Source organism: Ictalurus punctatus, chromosome 7, assembly GCF_001660625.3.
Source record: "Ictalurus punctatus breed USDA103 chromosome 7, Coco_2.0, whole genome shotgun sequence".
Taxonomy (NCBI): Eukaryota; Metazoa; Chordata; class Actinopteri; order Siluriformes; family Ictaluridae; genus Ictalurus; species Ictalurus punctatus.
Genome location: NC_030422.2, coordinates 33,315,100 through 33,325,099, shown reverse-complemented (window position 1 = coordinate 33,325,099; position 10,000 = coordinate 33,315,100). Strand labels below are relative to the sequence as shown.

Here is a 10,000-nt window from a genome sequence, read left to right as displayed (position 1 = left end):
ATGGATCAAGTCCCTAATGAACGCGTTCACTGCTGGTTGATGATGTAACACTGAAAACGATTACTGCTACACTGAAATATTCATACATTTGCATTTAACATTCCAGATTAATCATCAAAAACGCAGTCATTTTCCAAAAATAAATAATTAATAATAAATGTAAAATATAGTGAAAATTTTACCCTTATTTACCAAATTTAAATGTTTTTATTTTAGATTTAAATTGAATATTTAAATAACGTTTTCAGATAATCTAAATAATTATACAATAGTACAATTATTATTATTTTTTTGTTGTTGTTGCAATATCAAGTGATGTAAAATGACTGGTTGTTTTTTCTTTGTTTGTTTGTTTGTTTGTTTGTTTGTTTGTTTTTTAAACGTGGCAGATGTTCCATTCAGGAGAAGGTTGCACTATTTTTAACCAGCGTTTATGTGCTAAAGAAAAGTTTTCTACGGTTCCCTCTTATTTAAACGGAGCATCACATGTCCTTCTCTAACACTCCAATCCCATAATTCTGTTCACTGTACCTGCTTTAAACTCACAACACCCGTGTGGACGGGGGACGGGGGACGGGATGGGACCCGGGGGGGACGTCAACGACACGGCGATGCAGGAATTCGGATGAGCAGCTGCGGAGTGCGGCTGCTAAACGCGTTTCAGAGCCGAACAAAGCAAGATTAGCTGATGTTAAAAATGGCCGTGAAGAGCAGCCGACCTCCAGAGAGACGATCAATACGCACAAAGGCAGAGGGTCGCCGACATCTGACCCCTGACCTGAGCCGTGGGCGTAGCAGAGGCTCTTTTGTGAAATTAGCTTCACTGATTCAGCTGTGTAACAACCTTAAACCCGCTATGTCACCTCATTCACAAACACCTCCATTACTCTCTGTAACACACCGCAATACGACATTTATAACACATATACCACTCACATCTCTCACACACACACACACACACACACACACACAAGGAATCCAGCACATCTACAGGATACATGAAAGCAAACAAGTAAAACTTATTAAAATCTATTTTATAATATGTTCTCAGAAGGTGAAGTATTATACGCGGTTTTTATTGTTGTTGCGTTTTAACTGCTTGAACTTGAAGCCAACACGTGTTGTATCTTCTCACACGATACCCCTTCCTCCTGCTGTACCTCGCTCAGGTTTGAGGGTCTCCTCGCTCAGACACAGTTCAGTGCTCTAATCTTCTATAGGATTCAGGTCAGGGTTCTGCGATGGCCTCTCCGACACGTCCACTTTGCTGTCTTTAAACCATTTTGCTACATCTTGGTTGGGAGGTTTGATTAGGGTCGCTGTCCTGCTGGAAGACCCAGTCGTTTGGAAATTTCTTTCTGGCTGATATCTTCAGGTGCTACTTGGGTATTTCTAGATAGTTCCTCCTGCCTCATGATGCCATGTGTTTTCTGATGTGTAGCAGTACCTTTCCAGTAAAACTCCCCCGTGACGTGATGCTGCCACCACCACCGTGCTTCAGTGCTGGCATGGTGTTCTTTTCCTCCGTGCATAGCGCTGATTATTAGGGTCAAACCTCACACAACAACCCTCAAAGGCTGGGGATCACCTGCAAACTACAGTCTGGCTTTTTCATGCCGGTCTTGGCGTAGAGGCTTCTTTCACGTTGATGGAGAACTATCCGAATGGTAGATGTACATACTTTGGTACCTGATGTCTCCAACTCCTTCACCAGCCCTGTTGTTGTTGATGTCTTGGGGGTCAGTTGAACCCCCAATTTGCATACAATTGATTGTACAGATGCTCGTGGTAGCTTCAGCTGTTTGGAAATGGCTCTTAAGGTGGAACCAGACTTGTGCAGGTCCACAGTTTTTGTTTCAGAGGTCCTGGCTAAGTTTTTCTCATGGTTCAAAGGCAAAAACGCACTCACTCGAAAGGCACTCCTAATTATTACAAATAGCCAATCAGAAGTTTCTAAACATGATTACAGGTACAGAACAGTTATAACAATACCACACACACACACACACAGTGGTTTATCCTTTACGTAAAAGCCAGGGAAGTCGATCTGGGCCATGCTGATCTCTAGATAATGTGATGTACGATAAACAAGACGCATTCAGATCAACCAGGACGCGGTAATAACTCAGTGTATAACTCACACAGAGCACAGAGACGCAATATAACGCCGAGCTCCACGCATTCTTAAACCGTCGTAAAAGCGGACAGGTTAAAAGTTTACAAGCGGCCATGCGGAAGACGGCCAGGTCTCGGCTGCAATCACGGAATCAACTGGGGTTCAAAGGTCAGCGCTGTTTCCCAGGGCAAAAGGGTCGAGAATGAACTTTGGTAAACTTCAAACCTGGAGGAGGACGAGGACGAGGAGGAGGACGAGGAGGAGGAGGACAACCTTCACCGCAAACTCTGACCTGCCGCAGGGTCGGTCGGGGGAGGAATCGCTCAGCTGTGCCAAGTTTACGACTCACGCAACCATCGTGAGAAAGAAAACAGGAACAGGTGGCATCCCGAGGTCAGCAAGGAGCGATGCAGCTAGAACGACAAAAACCTTCAGAAATGTTTCACAATCGACTTAAATATAATCCGACACGACATTGACGACTGGAGATGTTATATCAGCCATTTTACATAAAAATGCGCAATCTCGGGCATTCTTTTGACTCGAAACAAAGGTTTTCTCCAAGTTTTTTAAGGCGGCAGGTGAACTTTCCTTTCTAAGCTGGACCAATTGGAAGGAGATCGATCACTTCTAAACGATTGACTTATAACGATGTGTTAATATCCCTGGTTTTGTTTTTTCACTCGTCTAACTAAAGAAATGCACGAGTAGCTTTTAAACTGAGAATTTAAGAATCTAAGGACTCTTGAAAATGTTTTTAATCAGGCTGAGATGTTGGTGTTTGACATGAAGATTAAAAACGAGAGGCATGTTTTACTCGGGCTACGCCGACCGCGCGGCCGCCGAGTTCTGGATCGTGATTGGTCAGGAGGTGCTGATTAGGTGCAGGTTTATATGAACGCGCCCATTCTAATACTTTATTGTTCCTATAGTAACGGCTCATTCGCAGGGACAGTTTTTCAAACATTAACGGAAGGAGTCTCCAGTGTCAGAGGTAAAGCTGTGCGCTTTAAAATTTCTGACATCCTCAGGACAGAGGCGGTTCTCAGTAACATGGCGGCCTTGCTGTTGTTTTATTCCTTACTTATTCTAAATAAGCTGTGACGTTCCCACCATGTTGTTCTGGATAAACGGCGTGAGTCCGAACTGCCGTGACGCTGATTAAAACGCAGTAGCACCTGCTGCCTGATCCTTTCAAAAGCAGCCAAAACAAAAGCGGGGATTCCGGCTTTCGAGCTGTTTTTTGTCTTTTCCTCCTGCCATCTGCAGCCTGAACCCTTCTGCCTCGGAGAAAATAGAGGAGCTAAGAGCTTTAACTTCTTTTCAGTGTCACCCTGAGACGCTCCGGGCCGGCGTTTTCCTTTTTTTTTAACTTCACATGCTTAATTGCCGTGTTTCCTCTCTTGGGTGCCGTGATTAAGTGTCTCCCTTCACGAGAACGATACATTTTTAATGTTAATCAATAACTCTCATGCTGCTCAATCTCTCTGCTGAACCACTGTTATGACACACACACACACACACACACACACACACACACACACACACACACACACACGCGTTAGTGGATCAAAGAGAGGCAGAAGAGGACGATGAATCACCACGAGCGGCTCTCATGTGCCCTCGCAAAAATGACAAATAAACGAAGATGGAATGGACGAGAGGAGACAAATAAACAGGGAATATGTTGTTATTTCTGTAGTGTTTTTATCGGCGAGACGTCATGTTGAAGCGGACGTACGCACAAACACAACACGATACAGTAAAAGTGCTCAAATACATTAACTTGGACAAGAGAGACAAATAAACAAAATAAAATAAACAATAAATTAAGACTTAAGTGAAATAACAAGGGTTTTGGCACTGGTTTGTAGATATGATCAGATTTGTAGATATGATTAGATTTGTAGATATGATTAGATTTGTAGATATGATCAGATTTGTAGATTTGATCAGATTTGTAGATATGATCAGGTTTGTAGATATGATCAGATTTGTAGATATGATTAGATTTGTAGATATGATCAGATTTGTAGATATGATTAGATTTGTAGATATGATCAGATTTGTAGATATGATCAGGTTTGTAGATATGATCAGATTTGTAGATATGATTAGATTTGTAGATATGATCAGATTTGTAGATATGATTAGATTTGTAGATATGATCAGATTTGTAGATATGATCAGGTTTGTAGATATGATCAGGTTTGTAGATATGATCAGATTTGTAGATATGATTAGATTTGTAGATATGATCAGATTTGTAGATATGATTAGATTTGTAGATATGATCAGGTTTGTATATTTGATTAGATTTGTAGATATGATCAGATTTGTAGATATGATTAGATTTGTAGATATGATCAGATTTGTAGATATGATCAGGTTTGTAGATTTGATTAGATTTGTAGATATGATCAGGTTTGTAGATATGATCAGGTTTGTAGATATGATCAGGTTTGTAGATATGATTAGATTTGTAGATATGATCAGATTTGTAGATATGATCAGATTTGTAGATATGATTAGATTTGTAGATATGATCAGGTTTGTAGATTTGATTAGATTTGTAGATATGATCAGGTTTGTAGATATGATTAGATTTGTAGATATGATCAGGTTTGTAGATATGATCAGATTTGTAGATATGATCAGGTTTGTAGATATGATCAGATTTGTAGATATGATCAGGTTTGTAGATTTGATTAGATTTGTAGATATGATCAGATTTGTAGATATGATTAGATTTGTAGATATGATTAGATTTGTAGATATGATCAGGTTTGTAGATATGATTAGATTTGTAGATATGGAGGTAATGAGTAATTAGGATCGTGGGTCCCGGTGAACAAATTGACTGCAAAGGAAAGGCTATAAGATGTTCAACAATCTGTTACCATGGTAACAACAAGCTTAAAATAGGAAACAAGACATCAGTGGGAGAGCGATCGCTGTCTTCTAAACCAGCTGGCTGTGTTTTGTGTGTGTGTTGTGTGTGTGTGTGTGTGTGTGTGTGTGTGTGTGTGTGCAGATAGGCTAAGATCAATGACTGAGGAAAAAGCAGCTATGAGTCATTCAGAGACCTAAAGAGTCGACTCTTATTATTCAGATGATTCTTATTATTCTGATTCACTCGATCTCCATCGCTAGTTTTCTCTCCTGACGTCTTTAATGTAATTATTCTTTGCATATCAAGCAGAATACACACTTATAGTCGCCCGGAGTTTAAAATTGAACCTGTCTGATGGCGATTAACGGCTGTGTGTTAAACCTCTTTAAATATTTCGAGCAAAAACATTCTGCCGAAAGACGAGACTCAAAATCACAGGGACCGTCACACGTGCTGTTTCTTACCATCTTGAGAGATACTGTTCTACATAAAGTGTGCAAATAAGGCTCAAATGATCTGAATTGATAGAGAGAGTTAACTCCGAGCGAGAGAGAGAGAGAGAGAGAGAGAGAAGATAAAAGAGACGTCTATTTCAAGGCTTTGAGGATCCTGGTCTATAGTGGCTGCGTAACGGAGACTCATATTATCTCCACCAGATTATCTCCCAATTGTTCTGACCAAACAAAGGCGCGCACACACACACACACACCAGAAGGGCAGATGGTCGGTGTTCGTGACCTCTGACCCCGACCGCACACGCTCAGTGTCACTCCAGGCCACCCAGCTAACCTCAGCACTGAACAGAAAGCTTAATTAACACACCCCGATTCCAGCGTCGGAGACCGATCGAGGAGAAAAGGTTTAAAATCATGAGCGAAGAGACAGAATAGCAAAAAAATCTGCAATCATCTGTGAACTGCTCAACAAACCTGAAGGTGATTGCAGCCATTTTGTGGACTGTTTGCTCAAAAACACCCCCTAACAAATCCTAAGCCCCGCCCACACTGGATAAAGAATTGGAAAAACAGAGTCTAAGACAGAATAGATCAGGATCATGTTCAATCAGAGAACATTTCCACTGAGAAACGTTATCAGCCGTGAACTTCAACAATCTTTCTTTTTTTTTTCAAGATTTGAATATTTTAGTAAAACTACGCGACTAGCTCGTTTTAGCATGCGCAATTTCAATGGGTTGTCCACAGTCACTCCAGGAATTCTTCATAGAAATGAACGCAAGATCAAGAGTGCTCCAAAATATTCGGAGGAACTCGCGATTTTTCAGAATCACCGCAGATTTTCCGCAGATCAGGGCCGAGACGCAGCATGCGACGTCATCACGACACGCCTTCGACCAAAGCCGTCTTCGACTGATTCACGTGCCTCAAACGTGAGTGCAGCTAAAAGGTCTCATTTACCACAAACATTACCTCATGTTAACTAGCGCATTTTGACATTTTTACCCACTAGAACGAATTCTAGCGACATACATCAATCTATCAAAATCAATAAATGAAAAACTCCGCCATCCTTATGGAACAAACTGGGAGCACAAACGCTGCCCAAATATTCTGTTTAAATGTAATCCTCTTAATGAGACGCTCAGAGTCAGACCTGACTTGAGTTTCACGTCCAAATGCATCATTTGAAGCCTGATCCTGGGCTCCAAACCGTCTGTGACCTTTGCAGCTTCTTGGATGGCGGGAACCTGCTGGAATGCGACCCCCTACAATCACCACCTCCAAAAAAAACTGGATCATTAAACCTTACACCTCATTAGATCTCGAGGAACACACGCATGACGTGATGGCCCGGTTCGGATGGGAACGGAGCCGAGACGAACCACAGAGCGATTGCTTCTGTTCGTGTGTAAATGCAGTCAGTAGATCCAGTAGATCCAGTAGATCCGATCTAGTCCAGTAATGATGCAACGCTGCAGGCTGATAGCGAGACTCGGTGTCAGGGTGACGCCTCTGTACCACTGCGTCATCACTGTATCTGGACTTTTCTGTGCTCAGAGATTAAACATTGCACCACTCACAACAGCGGCTGCAGACAGTGGACGAGTTGATCTTAATCAGGGTGGTGGAGCATCTGACGCTTATCCCAGGAACACTGGGTTGTGAGGCAGGAACACACCCTGGACGGGACGCCAGTTCATGGCATGTTTTCGAGGAGGAACCCGGAGGAAACCCACATAAACATGGGAAGTGGCAGCGCTACCCTCTGCACCGCCATGTTAAATAGACTCATCATACAGGTTTCGTTTCCTGGACATACGTGCGTTAAGTACTGTAGCTGGAGGACGTCTGTACAGTCCGTACAGGATTTCGCTGAGCGATCGTTGCGACCAAAAACGCTTGATTTCCAAAATTTGCGGTGCAACTTGCGGAGGTTTATCTTGTTGTTATGGAAAATGACTCGAATCGGCTAAATCGTAATCGCACGAAATTGTTTCTCACGCTCTTTCACAGAGATGTTTGTCGGTAAACGAGACCTTTTCGCTGCACTCATGTTCGACCCACGTGAATCACAAAGTGCCTTATCTGAACGCGCGTCGCGACGACGTCACGTGACACGTCTCGTCCCAAACCTGCGGAAAACCTGCTGAAATTTTGGAAAACTGCGAGCTCATGTGAAATCCGTGCAGGACTGCCTGTAGTCATTCTGATGGTTTCGCACGGGATAAACGATCTCCGCATTAAGTCGCAAGGACGGGCGTGTCTTCACCACGTACGCACGAACGTCACACTAATGAGGAGCTTTACCATTAGGAACTCCATGAATGACCAAGGTCCTGGTGACCTGCCAGGTCACATCTCAGACATTTTTAACATAATCCTTATTTATTATTCTTTCAGTTTTGGTGGAAGACGATAGACAAGCGCAAAAATTCGTTATGGGGTCTTCATACCCCAACAAACAACAACAAGAATCTCTCGTTTTCTCTCAGGATATAACACACTCTTTACCAACAAGGCCATTCAGACAGGAGATATTTCTACTGCATCCATCCATCCATCCATCTTCTATACCGCTTTATCCTTCTCAGGGTCACGGGGGAACCTGGAGCCTATCCCAGGGCGCATCGGGCACAAGGCGGGGTACACCCTGTTCAGGGTGTTATTTCTACTGCTCTTATTTATTTATTTATTTATTTTTAAAATAGAAAGTCAAATACAGGATATAACAGTAAAAGTTTAGAGGTCCCAGAGATCCTCCAGTAATACCTGCATGACCACATCCCCTGTGTGAAACTGATCCAGAATGAACAGGGTGTTAGTTTTACACTCAAATATAAATTAAAATAAAAACATGCTTTAAAAAACAACAATAATCTCATTCAGTGTACAGTTCACACTGCATCACTGGAGCGGATCTGCTATCAGGATGAGTGTCCTGGCTGGTGCGATGTTGTACAGTAATGTGCACTTACTGCGCAGAGCATCAGTTCAGGAGATCTAACAGAGCAGTGCGCGTGATGAGTTCATATTGAAATCTGGATATCAGGGAAAACAAACAAAAACAAAGCTGCACTCACCAGATCACCAGATCACCTGATCCTGAAGAGAAGTAGAAGAGAGGAGAAACCAGCATCACTTCCGCATGAAGAACGTGACATGAATCCTCTCCTGTCCCCCCGCACCACGCTCGCGCCCGCGCTCGCGCTCAGGACCACCGGAGGGGCGGGTTCGAGATAATATCCCCGATAATATCCACGGTGACGTCGAAACACGCAGAACGCACAGTTTTACTCAGTTCTGGACGAACAGGAGGCACAAAAGAGATGTCCTAGAACATCCCCACGCTCAGTTCAGTTCAGCACGCGCACAGAGTCACTTCCGCTGAAGCAGATCAAAGCTTCACCGCTACACCAGGTCCACCTGCACGCGCTGTGCACACAAAAGTGTTAGATTGTAACAAAATAACACGCAATACCGTGAAAGTAAAAGCGAAAGTCCCACGAGCGCTTACGTGGATAAACACGTGAGAAACGTGGACTATTGTATTACACGTGGGTTTGAAACGCCTCATAGGTCATGTCTCGTGATCATCAGTGTGTTAGTATTCCTGACAACCCTGCTGAAAACAACAACAACAACAACAACAACAACAACACAATAGAAACCATCACAGACATTCTAATAGTTTCCACTACAAAAAACATCGGCTAACCATTACCACTATTGCTCCTTAATGGCCTCCAGTAGACAAAACATTGCCACCAATAGATGGCAACAGATTACCAATAGATACCCACAGGAACCAGTACAGTTTCCATTACAACCAATACAATTCCCATTTAAATCATTACACATTCTATTAGGCGTTCTACTGGGGTTTTTTCTGCAGGCAAGGATAAAACTGCACTTTTTTGTGTTTTTTAGTGTTTCTCTCTCTCGCTCTCTCTCGCTCTCACACACACACACACACACACACACACACACACACACACACACACACACAAAGACATGAAACTTTACATTTGAATATTACGAAAGAATCGACTCCTTCATTCGGTTCACTTAGGTGAACATTCACATGTCGACTCGTACATATGAGCCGTTTTATTTCACATTTCTCATCTGGACCTCTCTCTCTCTCTCTCTCTCTCTCTCTCTCTCTCTCTCTCACACACACACACACACACACACACACACACACACACACACACACATACGAGGAGCCGAAAGAATCGACTCATATTGGTGAGCTGAGTCAAATGACCGCACTCACGAAAAAGAGACTGAATTCATAATGACTAGTGTGTGTGTGTGTGTGTGTGTGTGTGTGTGTGTGTGTGTGTGTATGTGTGTGTGTGTCTATGTGTGTCTATGTGTGTGTTGAATAACTTATACACTTTGAACAGCAGCGCCCTCACGTGGCGGTTTCTGTTTCTGGTTCTTCATCCGTAATGCAGTAATATGGCCCTGACCCTTTGTCAGTGTGGTTTTGCAACACTGTGGTTTGGGTGCATCAACATTTCAAACAGT

At 42.8% G+C, this 10,000-nt stretch overlaps 1 protein-coding gene across 2 annotated transcripts in view; it reads right to left on the bottom strand.

Moving 5' to 3' along the window:
- greb1l (GREB1 like retinoic acid receptor coactivator) overlaps window positions 1-8,859 on the bottom strand; it is a 60,126-nt gene extending 51,267 nt beyond the window's left edge. For both annotated transcript variants that reach the window (XM_017472425.3, XM_017472427.3), the window contains exon 1: window positions 8,548-8,859. The gene's annotated coding sequence lies outside the window, so the exon portion shown is untranslated. The remainder of the gene's footprint in view (window positions 1-8,547) is intronic.
- Between the last annotated feature and the right edge of the window lie 1,141 nt (window positions 8,860-10,000).